This window comes from Myxine glutinosa, chromosome 1 (assembly GCF_964187855.1).
Source record: "Myxine glutinosa chromosome 1, kmMyxGlut1.1, whole genome shotgun sequence".
NCBI classification, from domain to species: domain Eukaryota; kingdom Metazoa; phylum Chordata; class Myxini; order Myxiniformes; family Myxinidae; genus Myxine; species Myxine glutinosa.
Genome location: NC_136261.1, coordinates 108,601,264 through 108,622,516, shown reverse-complemented (window position 1 = coordinate 108,622,516; position 21,253 = coordinate 108,601,264).

The following is a 21,253-nucleotide window of genomic DNA, read 5'->3' as shown; positions in this document are numbered from 1 at the left end:
TAGATTATGTTCTAGTCCATTGTCCTTTCTTGCTGTTCCCACTTCCTAGACTCAACATCCCAATGATGGAATGCCAGCCAGTCGACTGTTAGGTTCTGTCTCTTCCTGGCTTCCAATTCTTGTCCTAATCTCTCCAATCGGCTTCGCTCAAATGTACCGTCTCTTGGAAACTCCTTGACATGTCCTTTTGTCCACAAATACCAGTTCTCAACCTCTTTAATAGCCTCTATAGTCTATACCATAATGGTTGTACATGTAATATGTACAAGTACAGTGAAACCCCGATTTTACGCGCCCCGATTTAACGCGAATTCGGATATAATGCGATGAGTCATTGAACCTTTTTTTTTTTTGCTCTTTCCAGAACTTCTTCCGGAAATGGAACAAACTGCTAGAAAAAGAAAATATTTTTCTGTGAAAGACAAGCTTCACGCACTTGACGCGATCAAGACGAAAAGTCAAACTCAAGTTGCACGAGACCTCGGGACACCGGAATCAACACTTCGTGGCTGGAAATCTCGAGAAGAAAAGTTACGTGCGTCACTTTGCAAAGTTGAAGAAGGAGCAGGACTAAAAGCCAAACGCCTGAAGACAGCCAAAAATGTCAGCCTCGATGACTCCCTGTACCAGTGGTTTGTTCAAGCTCGCTCAGAAGACCTTCCAATGTCTGAATGGAGCAAAGAAGAGCTACACCAGTGGCACTCTGCCGACGACGAATGCCCAACATATGAGCACCTGACGGATGCCGAGATCGTTCCTAACGTAACTATAGCACCGGCGGAGGCAAGTGTACCGGTTCTCGAGCCAAAAGAAGATGATAGTGAAGAGCCTCCACCCCAATCCCCAAAAGTGTCTGAAGCCATTGAACACCTTGAGGCAAGCCTCTGTTGGCTGGAGACCCAGGAGGTGGACCACATAAAAATCCGCCAACTCGGAAGCTTTCTAGATTTCGCTCACAGCGAGCTACATGCTACGTTCAAGCAAGGAACACTCGATCACTTTTTAAAGAAATAAACTGTAAATGATGATTGCTAATATTCTTGAATGTTTTTATTTGTTGTTTTAGGATGTTTTAGGATGTTAGGTCAACATTGGTTTAGTTTGAACGCTGATTTTCTTGAACCCTGATTTAGCGTGACCGCGCTTTTTTCGCGATGACATCTTATGGATCACAACGATCGCGTTATGATGGGGCCACACTGTACCTTTTTGTGGAATATCTGGTTGGCCTCCCTTTCCTTTACAGACTGCACCACCCATGTTGTCCGTGTGTGAAATCACACAATACCCACTGAATGTACTCGGCAAACTACTACGATCTGCACTTTCAGCTACACCTTGAGAAGAAACCTACACCTCGAACTGTGTGTACTGCAAGGAAAGTCGGAGTTTGTTCCACCTTGTACAAAGTAGGCTTGGATGTGTTGTCTCCTAGATTGTTGGTAATTCCAGGAAGAACTGTCCACTCCACTCAATTTCCGATTTCAGCTGGCTTCAGGAGCACCGTCCCTTACCTGTGGCTGTTCCACAAACCAATCTCCCTGATTGGTTTGTAGATGAGTCACCACTGATAGGTAGATGCTCAATTACACCAAAGTCAAATGCCTTGTCGGTAGGCAGGTATCCCGTTCTGTCAAGAAGGAACCCCACAAAATGGTAACCACATATGTAATATACATATACAGTCACGTGAAAAAGTAAGTACACCCGTGTAAAGTTTTGACTTTTTCAACATATTTCAACATACGGCTATTTGATCTTAATTTCCACAAAATTGATAGATAAAGGTGATATAACATAACAAATATCATGAAACATTTACATTTTGTAGTCCATTGTATAATTTAAATAAACATAAATGCAAATTTCGCATGTGGAAAAAGTAAGTAGCCCCTACATTTATCACTACTTCAAATACCTAAAATTTGAATCAGGTGCACCAGCTCAGGTGCAAATGATTAGAACATCGTTAGAGAGGATCTTGGAGGAATCTGTCTTATTTAAACCTCAGACATTTAGTTTGGTTTGCTCTTTGTTGTTGAAGTGCACGGCGTCACCATGCCTAGATCAAAAGAGCTCTCTGAGGCCTTCAAAAATAAGGTTATAGATGCCTACGAGTCTGGGAAGGGATTTAAAAATATCTCCAAACAATTTGAAATCAATCATTCGACTGTCCAGAAGATCATCTACAGGTGGAGAAGATTCCAAACAACTGCCAACTTCTTCAGGCCAGGCCGCCCCAGCAAGTTCAGCGCGAGAGCAGACTGGAAGACTGCAATTGTTAATGTTTCTAAATTATTTATTGTCAGAGTCTAAACTTGGCATTTACTTGTCGAGAAAAGCAAAAATTAAGGGCAGGCCACCTGAGCAATGTAATGTGATCCTGCATTTCCAATCCCTGGTCTCAACTCGATTAAAACTGGAATTCAAGTACGATAGCAGCAATGAAAATATTAAGGCTTTTGTTGAAACATGGTGTGTGGGGAAAATATGCGGAGTAAATGAAAATGTATTAGTTGTAGGTGTTTCCTTGGCTTTGCAATCCCTTGTTTTGGAATGTAGTGCATTACATTGATTGTTTCTCCTTTTATTTCATTTTCTATGAATTTAGTTGTATTCTCTTGAAAACGATTTTTTTTGTTGGTTTACTCTTGTTGACACTTGTTTTTGTAGTTTTATAATAAAAGGAATTAAAAGTCTCTCTCTCTCTCTCTCTCCCTCACACCCACCGCTGGCTGTCATTGTGTTTGGGCGTTGCAAGATGGCGTCTGTGCATGTGTGGTGAGGAACACGCTGCTTTGCTGTCCTATCCTTTTGTCCCTTTCTGCGTCGTATTTCACCTTTCTCCTTCCCCTGTTTGTTTATCTGCACATCCTTACTCTGCATTTGTGCCCCAACCCCTCCCTTTTGATCAGACCCAACACTTCGGGGCTTAGGACCCCCCCCCCTCCTCCTTTTTCCCTCCTCAGTTTTTTTTTCTCGTTTCCATTTGTACTTCCTCCTTCCTTCCTTTGCTTCCCTTCCTTTTCTGAGAGAAAGAGAGCCCAAAGCTGTTTGTGGATAACTTTTACATGAATCGGGGGTCCATCCCGTCCTCTGGGTGATTGTTTTTTTTTTCCACCAGCTGTGTTTGGTTTTGCCTTTGAAAATCTGTCTCAGCTCGTAATTATTTAATTACTGTTCGAGAGCGATATTCATCCTCCTCCCACGCCCCCCCCTCGTCCCTCCCCCCCATCCCTCGTCCCTTTCTTCCCCACCCCTCCCCTCCCGTAAATTATGACTTTGTTTTTGCGTTTCGCGGCATATGAAGCGTTAACACGGAGACATGGCGTCGTTTGTGTCCCGCCGAACGATGTCAGCGTCGATGACCTCGTTATTGCTGTGGGCAACATAATCGGTATTGATAAAGTTCGTGCAGCCTCGCGAATGAACAAACGTGTCGTTATTTTCGTATCCGAGGCCGAACTGGTTCACGAGATTGTATCTGCAGGATGTTAAGATCATCATCTCGAACTGTCCTCCATTCCTGAAGAATGAGAGACTGGTCTCCGAACTATCTCGTTATGGTACAGTGGTTTCGCATGTCACTATGTTACCTTTACGTTGCCAGGACAACCGGGCTAAACATGTGATGTCTTTCAGGAGACAAGCTTATCTTGTACTTCCCCCTTCTAACGTTGAAAGAACGCTGAACTTTGTTTTAAAATTCAAAATTGATAATCATGATTACCAATAATACGTAACTACTGACACCTTGAAATGTTTCGAGTGTGGTAATTTCGGACACCTGAAACGCTCCTACCCAAAAGCAGCTTCGCCGAACGATGGAACAAACCATGTAAACAAGGATTCCTCCTCCTCTTCTTCTTTTTTCCTCTGCTGTTAAGGGAACATTTTCCATGTAATGTCCGGTAATGACGCTCAGCCTTCCCATCCCGATAATCCAAACAGCACAACGAACGTCGGGGATGGTTTCACCATTGTTCCGTCAAGGAAGAGAAAGTCCTTTCCCGAGGGTCATTTAGCTCAGAAAAAGGTAGCATTTAACAATAAGCAACCTGTCGGTAAGACCCCCTCAATCGTGACTGATGCCACTCTACAAGGCTTACCTGGGACAAACCCTGTACCTACAGCCAACAAGTTCGGCCCCCTTTCATGTGAGGACATAGACGTTCCACATGCAGGGACTGTTTTACCTGTTAACAAATCAAATGGAATCGTTTCACCTGTTATGGACTCGGCTATTGGAAAGTCCTCTGATGATTGTGCAGAGACCACTGGTGATGAACCTGCTGAGACCACTGGCGATGAACCTGCTGAGACCACTGGTGATGAACCTGCTGAGAACACTGGCGATGAACCTGCTGAGACCACTGATGATGAACCTGATGAGACCACTGGTGGTGAACCTGCTGAGACCACTGGTGGTGAACCTGCTGAGACCACTGGTGATGAACCTGCTGACACCACTGGTGATGACCCTGCTGAGAACACTGATGATGAACCTGCTGAGAACACTGATGATGAACCTGCTGAGAACACTGATGATGAACCTGATGAGACCACTGGTGGTAAACCTGCTGAGACCACTGGCGATGAACCTGCTGAGAACACTGATGATGAACCTGATGAGACCACTGGTGGTGAACCTGCTGAGACCACTGGTGGTGAACCTGCTGAGACCACTGGTGATGAACCTGCTGAGACCACTGGTGATGAACCTGCTGAGAACACTGATGATGAACCTGCTGAGAACACTGATGATGAACCTGCTGAGAACACTGATGATGAACCTGATGAGACCACCGGTGGTAAACCTGCTGAGACCACTGGTGATGAACCTGCTGAGACCACTGGTGATGAACCTGCTGTCACTTTGGCAAATGTTAATCCTGAACATGATGACGTTGAATCGTTGTCAGCAGAAAATAGCGAAACTGTCCCAGTTACTGCTCCCAGTCCATTACCTGGTGAAGCTGGAATTGCAGAAATCAATGTTTTACAAGAGACTCCCATTCTGCTAGATACCGCCACACCATCAGAGGTGGATAACACTGTTGCAGTCTAGGGAAACAACATCGCTGCATCTGCTGATGCTGTTTCTGTTTCACCAAATCTACAGTTTGTCGCTGTTATTCCACAACGCAATGTTCCCACGGTGGGAGAGCACACAGATGTTCTAACTAGTGCAGATCCGTGTGTCGATATTGATGACAGTATTAACATGCAGGACTATACAAGCTTGTGTGATTCGGAAATGAAAACTGACTGATGAATCTGACCTGGAGGAAGCAAACCGCCAGGTGGAGGCAGTGGAGAGGCTTACCAGTAAAGGTCCTACTTCGCCTGAACAAATACGACTTTTCTTGCAAAATACGTACAGGAAACGCAGTTTAAACCTCACGGAATACTTTCCAGATTTACCGTCCTTCCTTGAGTGTGCTCAGGCTATTGTACGCAGGCCTGACTCAATCAACTTTCGTCAGACACATTGTAACCATTTTAAAAAACTGATCGCCAAGGTGAAAAAGCTCTAAGTTAACAACTCCCTTTTGATGATGTATCTTTTTGAAGCTTTTATTATCCTCATGGTGAGTTTCAAGATTGGAACAGTAAATGTCAATGGTGGTGGAAGTTCACTACGCCAGATCCAGACCAAGCAGCTGATAGACGCTAATGGTCTCGACATAGCTTTGTTGCAGGAGACCCATGCCGTCAGATCTGTCCAGGCCCAGTGGCGACTCGTTATGGATAAGGAGTGTTTCGTTAGTAACAGCTCCTCGTCTAAGGCAGAAATCATGTTCGTCTTCGGGAAACATTTCCAACCGTCTTCCCTTCAATTTACAGATATTATTGATGGCCATCTTGCTTCTGTGACCTTCTATATCAATCAGGTCAACTTTACAATCAATATGTGTAGGCTCCAAGCAAAAATTGTGAGCGGATCTCTTTTTTCACTGAACTGAGAACTGAGAAAGCAGACTTGTCTAATTATTGGTGGTGACTTTAACTGTACTGTTAATGACTCATGTGACCGAAACGGGCCAGAACCCCAACCATGTACTGCAAAACGTTTTGCGAATATCATTGCGAAATATAATCTCCATGATGTCTGGCGCTTGCAACACCCTTCTGAACAATCCTACACATGGTGTCGTTGTTCCAACAACCACATCTCGCTTGCGAGACTTGATCGCATTTGTGTAAATTCTCACCTGTTACATGGAGTTTGCAAATCTGATATCGTGCCTTCCGGTTTCTCCGATCACTCCCTAGCTCGAGCATTCTTTCAACTCTCGAAACCGTGTCCAGGGAGTTCTCACTCCTCAACACCTTGAACGCAAGCTGCCACCTTGGAGTGTTCCTTCAGAGTTGCCGACGGGCTATTCTCACCCTCATTCCAAAGAAAGAAGACTTGCTCTATATTCAAAACTGGCACCCAATCTCTTTGCTATGCACAGCTGTACATATGCTGTACAACAAAATCAAGACTCTCTGCTCACCTTCGCTCCTTCATTCCTCTTTTCTCCCGCCTCTGGAACAAACTCCCTCACTCTCTTCAATCCCACTCCACCCTCCAGGTCTTTAAAACAGCTGTTCACCACCATCTCTTATCTTCCCCCATCCAAAACCTTGATCTTTTCTATCCCCGATAATTTCACCCCAATTCCACTTTTTGAAATACCAACTTCTGACCTGGAAGTCCTTGGTGTCCTTGTGTTTTATACTTCGCCCACCCCCCACCCCCCCACCCCTTCCCACGCCGCCTCCCCCCGAGCCCTCTCCCTCCCACACATCTCCCTGCTCTCAAATGTTGTGTGCTCTCAATGTTGTGTGTGTGCAATGTTGTGTGTGCAAATGTTGTGTGTCTGTTTGTGTGCTTCCCATTCTCTTGTCTTCCGCTCCCTCTTTTTATATATTTTGTTTGTCTGGTTGATTTGTTTGTGAAGTAAATGTCAGCTCTTTCACGAGCCTCGATTCAGTATACAAAAAAAGAAAAAAAAAAAGAAAAAAAAAAGCCTATAAGTTATTCTCGAAAGCCCTGGCATCGTGACTTACTCCTAATCTCTCCTCATTGTTGAAAGAAGACCAAATGCTATTGTGTACCCAAACGCTCCATCTATGACAACATCTCCCTCGTAAGAGACATGATTGAACTGTGCAAAGAAAACCCCACAGATTTGGGACTTCTTCTCCTTGATCAGGAGAAGGCCTTTGACCGCGTCGATCATCTGTACCTCTTCAAAGTGCTTGAACGGTTTGGACTTTGTCCGACCTTCATTTCTTACATTAAGATGCTGTACAACAATATTTATAGTGTGCTTAAGATAAACAATGAACTTGTTAAACCCTTGCCTGTCAACAGGGGAATTCGACAAGGTTGCCCCCTCTCTGGCTTGCTCTATGCTCTCTCCATCGAACCCTTACTGGGTTATTTGCGTGCTAGACTAACCGGGGTTGGGTTTTCTCATCTTGAACGGCCCATTAAGGTGCTGGGATATGCCGATGATGTGTGTGTCTTTGTGCGGAACCTCAATGACATTAACGTTGTCCGTTATTGTCTATCCGTGTTTGAAAAGGCTTCTTCAGCCAAAGTGAATTGGGACAAAACGAGAGCCTTTTGGCTTGGTCCGTCATGTCACTTGGCACCCAAACTTCCTGCTCCTCTTGCATGGGCCACTGATGGCGTGAAATACCTTGGAGTGTTCTTGGGTAATGACGCCACAGTAGCAAAGAATTGGGCTGGTCTGTTGGATCTTGTTGAAGGAAAACTGCAAAAATGGAGAAATCTGATAACACAACTGTCTTATCGTGGAAGGGTCTTGGTGATCAACAGTTTGGTGGCCTCTACCCTATGGCACAGGTTCTTTGTGCTGCACCCTCCGGTAGTGTTGCTTCAACAGCTCCAGAAGTGCTTTGTGTCTTTCATCTGGGATGGAAAGCACTGGTTGCAACCCGAGGTCCTCAGTTTGCCACTGACCAATGGAGGCCAAGGCCTGGTTGACATAAAGAGCCGGTTAATGGCCTCGGTTGCTCTGCGCAGCTGTACACGCACCCCTCTCCACCATGGGCTAAGGTTGCTCGGGGGAGACTAGGCTATGACCACGCTCTATTCTTGATGGATCTATCCCATCTTGATATGTCTCCCCTCTCTAGTTTCTATCAGAGTTTACTAAACGCATCGCGAGCCCTAACGACAACAAGAGCCATGCATTCGTTACCAAAGCAAATGTTCCTGGTAGATCCTTTGTTTTACAATTCCCTCAGGTGTCCACAAGCTGTATTGACACCAGGGAGAAGGAACCTGAATTAATTAATTCTGAAACATTATCGGGCAGCACCGAAAATTTGGGAGAAAAAGTAGATGGCGAGACTAAAGATGATGGTGAGCTCATTAGTGAGCCGCCACCTTCACTACCTGCCGAGACCGAGCAGAATGGGATGTTTCAGCCCCAAGCTCCTCTTTATCAATGCAAGATCTATATCATGACACTGGTTCATCAACTGAGCCAGTGAACATCTCCCCACAGGAGGGTGAAGCCGAAATTTCAGCTCCTGCTGATAGTCCAGGAGCCAGAATCTGCTCAAAATGGTTTCGTGCAACACCCACTACACAGTGGGTTTGTCACTTACAGGTGATTGGGGAACATCTATAGAACAAATCCAGCCCTGATGTACAGTTGAATTGTGGCAGCAACAATAAATGGCAGCCACATTTATATGAGGGGGGTGGTGACCGAGGCATAAATCTGAGATTTTGACGGATTTCATTTATTTATTTTTTCTCTTAGCCCCTACAGGCAAGATACATCCAATTTTGTTGTGAAAGTTTCATTCATGAGTATGAGACATCTATATGTGTATGTTATAAAATAGTTTTATATTTCGCATAAGTAGTATTTAGTAGCCTGGTGTTGGCTTAGCGGTTAGGGTGCCGGCTTGGGATACCTAGCATCCTGGGTTCAGAATCCTGGTCGATTGCTGAATTAACGCCAGGGGGGTTGACTCAACCTGATCATCCTTCCGAGGTCGGCAAATTGAGCACCAGCTTGCTGGGATGAATGATCCCGGTGTGTACCCCGGCTTAGAATAGGTACACGGTATCCCTGCACATCGTAAGAGGCGATCAAGGGTTGGTGTCAGGAAGGGCATCCGGCCATAAAAACATTGCCTCAAACAGGGAACCATGATTGTCATGGGGCCCGCAAGGCTAACCCCTGCTCTAGCGGGGAAAATGGCCTTAAAACGATCATTCATTCATATTTCGCATGTCATAGCTGTTCATATAATTATGCAAAAATAATATCACCTAATTCGAGGAATTCCCGAAATTTCCAAATATTTTGCTATCGAAACATTTTACACAGTTGTCTATGCGTTGAAATAGTATTGATGTGATGAAATATCATATTATTGTTGTAACATGAAACTGCACTTTGTATTTTGCAGTTGTCTGCATAAGAAACAAGGAACATAATAACCTAAGCATGGCGAGCGAGAGTAGTGCAGAGGAATCTTTCCCACTTCTACCACAAAAACGCATGAAACTAATCGATTGGAAAAAATGCATCATCTGCCAAACAAGCACGGCTTCAGATTTAAGGAAAGCAGGTGATGAAGGAATTGCAAAGTCTGTATCAGCTGCAAAATACAGACGTGATGAAACCTACCAACGTCTCGAGACTTCTATTGAAACGTTGCACACTATGGAAACTGTTTGGCATCGTGCATGTTACCAGTCGTACACAAGCTCACACAATCTTATGTATGTCCATGGAAAGCCAGCAGAGGATTGCTGTTTGAAGGACGTTGACGAAAGTACAACCCGGCTGAGAAGTTCAGCACCTGCTGTGGACTGGTCGTTGTGTCTCTTCTGTCAACGCAAGTACCATGGAAAGAGTAAGGTACTGTACAATATTACAACGTTTGATGCGTGTACCGCAATACAGCAATCAGCATATGTAAAGGGAGACGACGACATGCTTACCAAACATAGGTGGCATTGACCTGATAGCTGCTAGGGCTAAATACCACAACCCATGTAAAGCTCAGTATACAAGCAAAGCAAACCTCAAGTACCATGCATACAAGGAAGAGAAGCGCACAGAAGATGTCTATTCAGATGCCTTTACTAAGCTCATGTCCTTGGTTAAAGTAGGCATCCAGCGAGGAAAGGCTTCTGAGCTCACCAGCCTTCTTGCAAAGTACAAGACTATTCTGACAGGTATGGATGTTAAAACAGCAGATAGCTATACCAGCCAGAGACTCAAGCTAAGGCTCCAGAATCACTTCAAGGACAGTGTGGTTTTTCATCAACAGCAGGATCGAAGCAAATCCCAATTGGTATACTCCAGCAAGATCTCACTATGTGAAGTTATCAACGCCGCTCATTTGAAAGAGAGACAAACTGCAACTACTGATACAGCATACGTTACCCATGACGATGCAGACGCTGGGCCGATGAGCACCATTTACCATGCTGCTCAGATCATCAGGACCGATTTGAAGGACTGTGCAGGCACCCAAATTCGCCCATTGAGTCTTCATGATCTAAATCTGAGGAGGTCCAAGGACATGCTACCAGAAAGTCTATATAACTTCCTGCGCTGTGTCATCTGCAAGGAATCAGCTCCACCACCGTACACTGAGGATAACCCTAATGCAGCAGATGAACGTCATGTTATAATGCTTGGCCAATATATTGTACACAGCGCTTTACATGGCAGAGTAAAAACACCCAAGCATGTAAGTCTCGCCATGTCAGTAGGCCAGCTGACTGGTTCGAAACAAGTCATCAACATACTCAACCGCATGGGCCACTGTTCATCTTATGAAGAAGTTGAAGCAGTCGATACCAGCCGAGCTATGGAAGTTGTTGCCAAGTCCAATCTTCTGGATGTTGTCACCCCATCAAACATCTGGCCAGGTGTGTTCATACAAGCAGCTGCTGACAACAATGATATAAATGAAGAAACGTTAGATGGTCAGCACACAACCCATGCCACAACTCTTGTGTTGTATCAGCAGGGACAGTTTGGTCCACAACCACAAAGGAAGTCATATGCAGACCACTCAGGAAAACGACGCACATTAGATAACCCAGCAGCATGCCAAGCCATGCTGGAATGCAGTACCTATGGGGAAAAATCAGCAGTCACACCATTTCTTAATGCAGTCAAACAAGAGTGGTACAACAGTGGAAGTTACCTGGATGACAATGCCAGCAAAATGGATCTGGCATGGACATTGGTTCGTATGCTTCCGACCAAGCTGTTCAAAAAACAAAAATACAAAAAAAACATCGTCAATATCGAGCTTTACGCTTCCCCTTTAATAGAAAAGTGGCTGCCATTTCTTGTTGCTGCCACAATTTAACTGTACATCAGGGCTGGATTTGTTCTACAGATGTATCCCAAGCACCCTGAAATGACAAACCAACTGTGTAGTGTGTGTTGCACGAAACTCATTTTCTAGGCCTCTCTTGAAAACTGGCTCCTGGACTATGAATGTCCCGGGTACCAGAGTGAAGATGACTCTACAATCGAACATTCCAGCAAATCTTCGGACTTGGCTGGAGTCAAAATGGGGACGGCGCAGACTGATATATGTGACCCGAGCGGAGCTGTTTCTGATTTGTCAGAATCAGATGATGAAGTTGAGATGACCGAGTTGTCTCAATCTTCATCGTACCAGTCATCCATAGCCCCTCAACTTATTATTTCTTTTCTAAATGACACCTACTGACAGCGAAATGTGATTGTAAAAGATCATTTTCCTGATTTAATTTCATTCATCCAGGCTGCAAAGGACATAATTAGGAAGCCGGATGAATTTCATTTAACAAGGTCGCTGTTTCATCGGCGTTGCTGATTGCTGATAACAACTCCCACTAAGCTTCAGAAGAGCAGTGGTGTTGCTGATTCCAAAGACTGGAGATCTACGACAGATAAAGAATTGGCGGCCGGTCTCGTTATTATGTACAGACTACAAAATATTGTCAAAAGTGTTGGCCAGTCGGTTGAAGACGGTAATTGGTGATCTAGTCCACCATGATCAGAATTACTGCATCCCAAACAGATCTATTTATGATAATTTTTTTTGATCAGAGATTTAATGGAATGTGATTGCTTGGAAAAAGATTTTGGGATAATATTCCTTGATTTGGAAAGGGCTTTTGATAGTGTTGATCATGTTTTTTTGTATCGTGTGCTCGAAGCATGTGGCTTTGGTGCCAATTTTAGGGCCCACGTGACTTTGTTGTGCAACAATATATTTAGTTTATTTAAAATAAATAACGAACTCAGTTCTCCGGTACAGGTTCAAAGAGGGGTGAGACAAGGATGCCCAGTTTCTGGGTTATTATTTTCCTTGGTAATGGAATCACTCCTAATTTTATTTAGGAAAAATATTTCAGGAGTGACTGTATCCGCTGGGAGTCCTTCAGTAGTTGTATCGGCTTATGCAGATGATGTCTGTGTGGTTGTTAAGAAGGAGAGTGATATCCCTGCACTTGTTGAATGTTTAAATCTTTTTTGCCTCGCTTCTTCTTTGAAGTGTAACTGGGACAACAGTAAGGCCTTATGGATTCCCTGTCTCAAGAACATTCCACCTGGAAGAGTGCTGGTACCACCTGTGCATCTACCAACAAAGTTAAAATGGGTGGAAGACGGAGTCAAATACCTTGGGGTTTTCCTGGGATCTCCACATTACGTCCTCAAAAATTGGGACGGGATTTTTGAGCATGTCAAAAAAAGATTGGAACTGTGGAAACGAGCTCGGCTCCACCTTTCCCACAAAGGCAGGGTTCTAGTGGTTAATAATTTGGTGGCTTCTTCCCTGTGGCATAGGTTTATCTGCCTTCAGCCGCCGGAGGCACTACTAAAGGCAGTGCAGAGGCTACTGGTGGATTTTTTTTTTGGAGTGGTCACCATTGGTTACTGCCAAATGTCATATGTAGCCCCTTGTCTGAAGGTGGCCAGGGACTGATCGACATAAAAAGTCGTATCATGGCTTTTCGGCTGTGTACCATACAGCAGTTGCTGTACAAGGAATGACTGCCAAGCCGACTTATGGCCTATCACATGCTGCGAAAAGCAAGCAGGCTCGGATACGGCCTTGAACTTTTCTTAATCCAACTCCAACATGTCGACACATCTCATCTACCATCATTCTATCAGAGCCTTCTGAATGCCTGGCAAAGCCTTTCGACTAGTCGCCAGCAAGAAACCTATGCTACAAGCATGTTTGTGGAAGAACCCTTTTTTACAACCTACTGTTTCCTGCAATTCCAAGAAGCCGAGACTTTTATCAACACTTTATTACAGCGGGCATAATCAAAGTGTTGGACCTCCGCCATGATTCTGGTTGGGGGTGGAAGTCGGTGCAAGAGATAGCTGATATGACTGGAATATGGTCAAACAGAATAATCGGAAGAGTCCTAAAGGAAATAGTACAGAAAAGCTTCCAACTTGGACTAAGATGGACCCAGGAAGTTTTGGTGACATCCAAGGACTGGCAATTTCCTGGTTTAATTGGTACAGCCTAGTCACGGAGACTTACCCCCAAAAAGTGAGGGACAAAACATTTTTCAGAAATGCAGTAGTAAAGACCTGTATCATTTATGTACTTCAGTTCTGCTTGGGAACTCACCGTTAAATGGAGTGGCCAGGTGGAAAGGGCTAATGCCGGAAGGACTCCCATCTGAGCCTGCATGGGAATCAATATACAGTAAGCTGGTAAGCAAAAGGACAGATGATCTCCAGTGGCGAATGATACACTGGATCATTCCGTCTAATAAATTAGTGAGTCATTTCGCACCCACATCTACGTGTTGCCCGTTCTGTGTTTGCACAGAGGATGTGTTCCATGCGTACGTTGATTGTGCAAGGCTTGTGCCTTTATTTCAATGGCTGAATTACATGGCTGGAAAAATGAATATCACTTTTTCTCTGCGATCATTTATTTTTGGTTTCAATGATATGAAAGAACAGGTACATATGTTGTTTTTGTTTTTAGTGGCCACGGCGAAAATGGCAATTTATTTATCGAGGAAGGAAAAACTGAAAGGAAAGCCGATTGGGCAATGTGATGTCTTGTTCTTTTTTAATGCCTTGATATCTGCAAGACTCAAACGTGAATTTTGTGTTTCTGAAAGAAAGAAAAGTATTAATGAGTTTATGAACATTTGGTGTTTTGATGGGATCTGCATGGTGCAGGAGAATTAATTAATGATATATTTGTAGGTTTGTTTGGATTGAATCAGTGTGTGGTCGGTTTTTCTGTTGTTTTTCTTTTCTTGTTCATTGTACTGTTTTGAATACCTTTCCTTTCCTGTTATTATCTTTTTTTTCTTTTCTGTGTTTTCGATTATTGTGCTTGTATTGAATAGTATCTTCACCGACTGGCTTGTATTTTTATATTTTTGTAATAAAAATCTCTCTCTCTTTCTCTCTCTCTCTCTCTCTCTCTCTCTCTCTCTCTCTCTCTCTCTCTCTCTCTCTCTCTCTCTCTCTGTCTCTCTGTATCTGTGTGTGTGTATGTGTGTGTGTGTTGATGTCGATGTCGATGTCGCTCGATGTTCACTATGTTAACAAATATAATTTCGTTCAAAATTTTGGTAGATTAGCAAAACTATACATTTTTGGAATATTCAGAGCATGAGGAATCCAAAAATTAATGTTTACATTTGCGTAGACACCTTTGCGAAAATGACACTCAGGACAGTGATGAAGATAGTCAGGTTCACTATGTCAACAAATATAATTTCTTTCAAAATTTTGGGATTAGCAAACCTGTACATTTTTGGAATCTTCAGAGCATGGAGAATCTGAAAATAAATGTTGGCATTTGCACAGACACCTGCATGGCCGCCATTTTGGATTTTGAAAATGGCCGCCATAAAATACATATTTTGCGCGATCTCGGCTTCTAGTCAACCTAGAGACTTAATTAAATATGCTAATCCTATGTTTTCTGGGTCAAGGAATCCAATAAAGGCCTCCAAATAGTGCTCAGGATTATAGAAAAGCAACAAACAAAGGTAATTGAAAACCATTGTCTTTATATTTGTGATATAACTGTATTACATAATACATGATATTGCAAGTCCTTTGAAGTTATAGGTTGTTATAGGAAGTTATAGGTAGTATCAGATTGAACTATAAGTCCTATACACAGGATCTACGAGGTCTATACCGTTCAGGAATATGCTTTTACAGATCTTCATCACTGTCCTGAGTGTCATTTTCGCAAAGGTGTCTACGCAAATGTAAACATTAATTTTTGGATTCCTCATGCTCTGAATATTCCAAAAATGTATAGTTTTGCTAATCTACCAAAATTTTGAACGAAAAAACATAGTGAACCTGATTATATGTTGAGATGAGAGAGAGAGATAGAGATAGAGATAGAGATAGAGATAGAGATAGAGAGAGCCAGCCATAGAGCACACTTATCGTGTAGGTTAAGGTAACCGTCGTCTTTGGGCGGTTCCCTGTTGTTTTTCCCCTGACTTATTTTCTTCACTTCAAACCTTTTTTCCCGCTTATATTTCCTTAGTTTGTTTTTTTAACGCTCCCTTTCCCGAAGCTGGGAAAGTTGGAGTGCATTACTGACTTCCTCTTCCAGAGCTGGGAGGACGAGGTCGAGCCTCGTGTGTTCAAACATGGTGGCTGCTCACTCGCAGCGATGTGCAGCGTTTGAGCAATTATCACGTGAGCATGGCATTGCGTATTCTCCACCGGAGGGTATTTCAGTAGAAGCTATAGTTCTCGCGATGGGGAACATGATCGGATTTGATAAGGTACGTGCGGCGTCGCGCATGAACAAACGGGTTATTGTGTTTATGTCCGATGTAGAGCACGTTGCTCTCATCGTACAACAAGGTTTGTCCCTCGACTCCAGACACTTTGTTATGGTTTATCCCTTGGATACTCCTGCTCAGAAAGTGGTTATTTCGAATGTACCACCATTCCTGGATAGTGATACCATCCTTGCAGCACTGCAGCGATATGGTCACTGTGTGTCCCCATGAATAATGCTCCCTTCGGGCTGTAAGGATGAATGTGTCAGTCACGTGATGAGTTTCCGTAGACAGGTATTTATGGTTCTCAAAAAGGAAATGTCATGTTCTGAGCCCTCAGGTTCCAAGCACGCACCACACGACACGTTCCCCAAATGCACGGGCGAGGCACTATGGGCGAACGGTATGCCCTTGGGAGATACCCGCATTACACGATTGTCTTTCAATAAAGCCCGATGCGGCATGTTGTCTCTTGAGATACTTTGTCTCGACGAGACAAGAGGAAGGTTAATTGTCAGGTAGCTGATTTGTTACTGCATGAGCTCTGTTATAAATGTTGTTTGAAAATGTTATTTCATAGTTAATAAAAAAGGTTTTCGCTTTGCCATAGTTTAAAATGAGAAATACACGCTTCATCTGTTCAGAACAGATGGCTTTGTTGTATACGTGCGTTCTTTACAGGCCAGATAGCCTTGTCGTAAAACTCTCTCCTTGGCCCGCAAACGGCGTCTCGAGCCGCGGGCAGGAATGCGGATAATATGTGTGTGAAATGTGAACCTTACGTGGGATGCTTGAATTGTAGACATAGACCTTTCCTGATAGACTGTTAAAACATTAACTATACTTCGTATAATCAAAATGACGCTTGAGTTACGATAAATATGCTCTGGATTTAAGTTTAAACTAGGACGTGCCCGTACGTGGGTGCCCGTTCCGTGGCCAAAAAAAAAAAAAAAAAAATTTCCAAATTTAAATCAAGTGTACCTCCCTGTCTTTGCTAGCCATGACATTCGATGCCATTGACCATTGCCACTCCTACGCCACGGTGAGGCGACAGGGTAGGATTTGTAGGAGACCTGAAAGTGCAGTGTCAGTATGTATTCCATGTTCGAATTGTATTAGTTTTAAAATAGTTTAAAAAAAAAAAGGTTTGCAAAGCATATCAGCAAATTGAAACAGAATTGAAACAGAGCAGAATTCGTTATTATTATTATATCTATTACTACAAATTATTACAAATTATTACATTACAAATGTTATTCGTTAATGTTAATTCCCTGCCATCACCCTCTGCCATCACCCTCTGCCATCACCCTCTGCCATCACCCTCTGCCATCACCCTCTGCCATCACCCTCTGCCATCACCCTTCCATCACCCTGCCATCACCCTCCCATCACCCTGCCATCACCCTGCCATCACCCAGCCCCATCACCCTGCCCCATCACCCTGCCCCATCACCCTCCCATCTCCCCCCCATCACCCTCCCATCACCCTCCCATCACCCTGCCATCTCCCTCCCACCACCCTCTGCCACCACCCTCTGCCATCACCCTCTGCCATCACCCTCTGCAATCACCCTCTGCTATCACCCTCTGCCATCACCGTCCCATCACCCAGCCATCACCCTCCCATCACCCTGCCATCACCCTCCCATCACCCTGCCATCTCCCTCCCACCACCCTCTGCCACCACCCTCTGCCATCACCCTGCCATCACCCTGCCACAGCACCCTGCCACATCACCCTCCCATCTTCCCCCCATCACCCTCCCATCACTCTCCCATCACCCTCTGCCATCACCCTCTGCCATCACCCTCCCATCACCCTGCCATCACCCTCCCATCACCCTGCCATCATCCTCCCATCACCCTGCCCCATCACCCTCCCATCTCCCTCCCAAACAAAGAATAATAAAAATTGTCTACATGTACATTGTACACACCTTTATGTCGTTAGCACCACTTCATAAGGCACCACGTACGGGCTTCTTCTTTGTTTCCTCGTCCTGGGCAAGAATGCGGAGGCTGCTGGAACTGCCAACCCTAGAGGTCGCCACGTAGAACTGGCAATGGCTGAAGAAGGCTCTTGGGCAGAAGATCCCAACATGGTGTAGCGACTGCCAAAAGAAGTTGTGCATGTATTTTGATGAAATCTTTTCGTAACAATTTTTCTTCAAGTAATAAATAAATAATAAGAATTGTCCACATGTACACACCTGTATGTCGTTAGCAGCTCTTCATAAACAACATTGCTGAGGAAACGGCACTTCTCCAGGAGATCCTCACATGGTGTACAACTGGCAAAAGAAGTAGTGCACTTATTTTGATGAAATCTTTTCGTAACAATTTTTCCTCAAGCAAAAAATAAATAATAAGAATTGTCCACATGTACACACCTGTATGTCGTTAGCAGCTCTTCATAAACAACATTGCTGAGGAAACGGCACTTCTCCAGGAGATCCTCACATGGTGTACAACTGCCAAAAGAAGTTGTGCACTTATTTTGATGAATTCTTTGCGAAACAATGTTTCTTCAATCAATAAATAAATAATAAGAATTGTCCACATGTACACACCTGTATGTCGTTAGCAGCTCTTCATAAACAACATTGGTGAGGAAACGGCACCTCTCCAGGAGATCCCAACATGGTGTACGACTGCCAAAAGAAGTTGTGCACGTCCAGAATTGACACCCATCACAGATTGTGCAACCAACAGATTTGGAAGGATCTGAAGTATGATGTACCTTGAGCCATTGCAGTGCCCGCTCTGCTGGTCGAAGTTTCGCAGCAGCATGATGACCATACCCACCTTGAGAGAGATACGATGTGGCGGCATACCAGATGGACAGAGGGTGTTCAGGAACTCAGGCGGATACAAATGATCACCCTCAGATTCCGCTGTATCGACGCTACAGCAAACATGTTCCTCCCCTGGAAATATGGTCGTCATGTAGGCATTTACCTGATCGACTTCAGAATTGGTCGGACATAGTATAACACGCTCGCAAAGCCACTTGGGGTTGCTAATGTTGTTATGCAAGTCTTCGTACACCCAAGTGACAATATCCTGAAGTTTTTCACCAGGAAGAATGAGCGGTTCCCTGAGCTCAATAGCAAATTCACCCTCTTCTGGATTGACAGGAATCTTCCCTTCACCCAGATCCAGCAGGAATTTTGCAAAAGCAGATTCGTCCTGTTGTTCTCCAGCACCCTGCATGATCCTCATGTTTACTCTGAGACGAAGAATCTGCACTTTTCTCCACAGGTATGAGCTCTTGAAGCACCTTCCAACTATGTCAATACGGCTACCGTGTGGCACAACAGTAAGGATTTGCCTCCAGTCACCACTGAAAACCATTGCGATGCCGCCAAATGGTTCCTCGGAGCCCCGAAGCCACTGGAATGTTCGATCTGCTGCCTCCAATGCGCGACGATCCATCATTGAAACCTCATCCACCACCATCAGATTAGTCATGCGTATGAGTGCTGCAGTGGTGTCATTTTCACTGATGTTGCAAGTGGACTCATCAGTGAGAATGAGAGGACACTTGGTCCTACTATGGAAGGTGGCCCCTTTAGGCAGCAGCGTAGCTGCAATACCACTTGCAGCAGTTGCAAGAGCCACTTTGCCCATTGCGCGCACTTTGTTGAGTATATGAGACAATGTGAAGGTTTTCCCAGTCCCACCACTTGCATCAACAGCAAGCATGCAGCCATGTCCGTGTTCCACACTCCACATCACTGTATCGACAACAACGCGCTGCTCGTCATTAAGAAGGCACTCTGTTTGAGCGATGTGAGCCTCAAGTTCTCCTATATTGTGCACTGTTTCGTGCTCGATGACGCGCGGAATGCGAGACTGGAAATGAACTGGGTCAGGCTCAGGAAGGCCAAAGGTCCTACTGAGCGAAAAGCCGTGGCACTCAACTTTGTTCCTCAGCTCTAGTAGCACTGCACTCACAATGCGTCCATTTGGAACATTCACACCTGCAGCACGCATGAAGTCCTCGCACAGCACATACTTTTGCCTTTCCCAGAACTGCACGTGGTTGCCTCTGAGAACGAATATGAGCATGTTGGCAAATACTTCGCGGACTGCAGGGCCAAAAGCAATATTTGCAGCCTCTTCCATAACAGAATCCACCTCCTGGTCATTGTCAACGATGCCATATGCAATGCAGGCTGCCAGATAGGTCTCCATGACCCTACCACCAACACGACGGAGATCCAGAAAGCATGTGGGGCCAGGCACGCGGTACAGTAGCATGCGGAGATAGTACAACTCGGCAGTATGGGAGTTGACGGGAATAATGGGGAGCCGCCCAACCGTATCAGCCTTACGGTTATCCTGGAAACTCAGCCTTCTCTTCCGCAATTGAAACCTTTTCCTCAAGTAGGTGAAGTGCTGGAATACATCTGGATATAGAACATGACGCATGTGTGGATGGAGATTCATGGCTTCGAAAAAGGCGGTGAGGGTTGTTGCAGGGGGTCCTGACTCTGCCACGTTCTGTATGGCACCTTCGTCAGTGAACGTGATCACCTGCTCATCCTGTAGATGGAGTGCCAGCATCTCGACTGGTGGGTACTTGCGTTGAATGGGGAAATCGTATATGCGCCAGTATCCCTCAGATGCGGTGATGTAACGCCCTAGTTCGTAGCGTGCCACTTCATCATGTCGTAATGCCTCTCGCATCCTCTCATGAGGCTCTAGTCTGACCAGGCACTGGTCCGGGCCCTTTTCAAGGTATTTGTACAGGTACTTGACACAGGTGACAGCACAGACGATCTCAAGGTTGATGTGAGCATCGTACCTGAGGACAATATATGGATTGTAAGGCACAACCCATGCATTGTTAACTAATACGTTAGCACCGCCTCGTATTGTCTTCATGATGGGATCACCAGGTGCTGCTTCTGCCCGTCTTCTGTACAGGGGATAGGAGTCATCAGAGAAGCTTGTCGTTTGACGTAGGGCTTTGGGATAGTCCTTTGTGCACTTCCGGTCTGCCATGCAAGGGCTCAAGATGTTCCATTCCCCACAGGGGCCGTGAATCATGTGTGATGTCACAATACGGTGTAGTTCCGGATTTGTGAGGCTGTCAGGAATCTCAGCAGAGACCACGCGATCGACATCTGCAGGTGTTCTGGGCTTGTCGCGAGGTACCATGGTCAGGAGCATGTGTATATGGGGAAGGTGACGCTTTTGCGTTTCCTTCACCATCACGTAAGCGTCCACATGCCCCAAGATGTCATGCTTGAGGAGGTCTGCGAGGAGTGCTTCCACCTTCATATGAAACACCCGGGCGATGATATCAGGTCTTGCATTGGGTGGCTGACCCTCAAAAACCGATGCTTTAATTTCTGGCCACTTTGGGTTGCAGGTGAAAGTTAGGAAAAAGTCTGGCTTTCCCTTGACTCGGACTAAAGCCATTGCATCCTGAAACTCT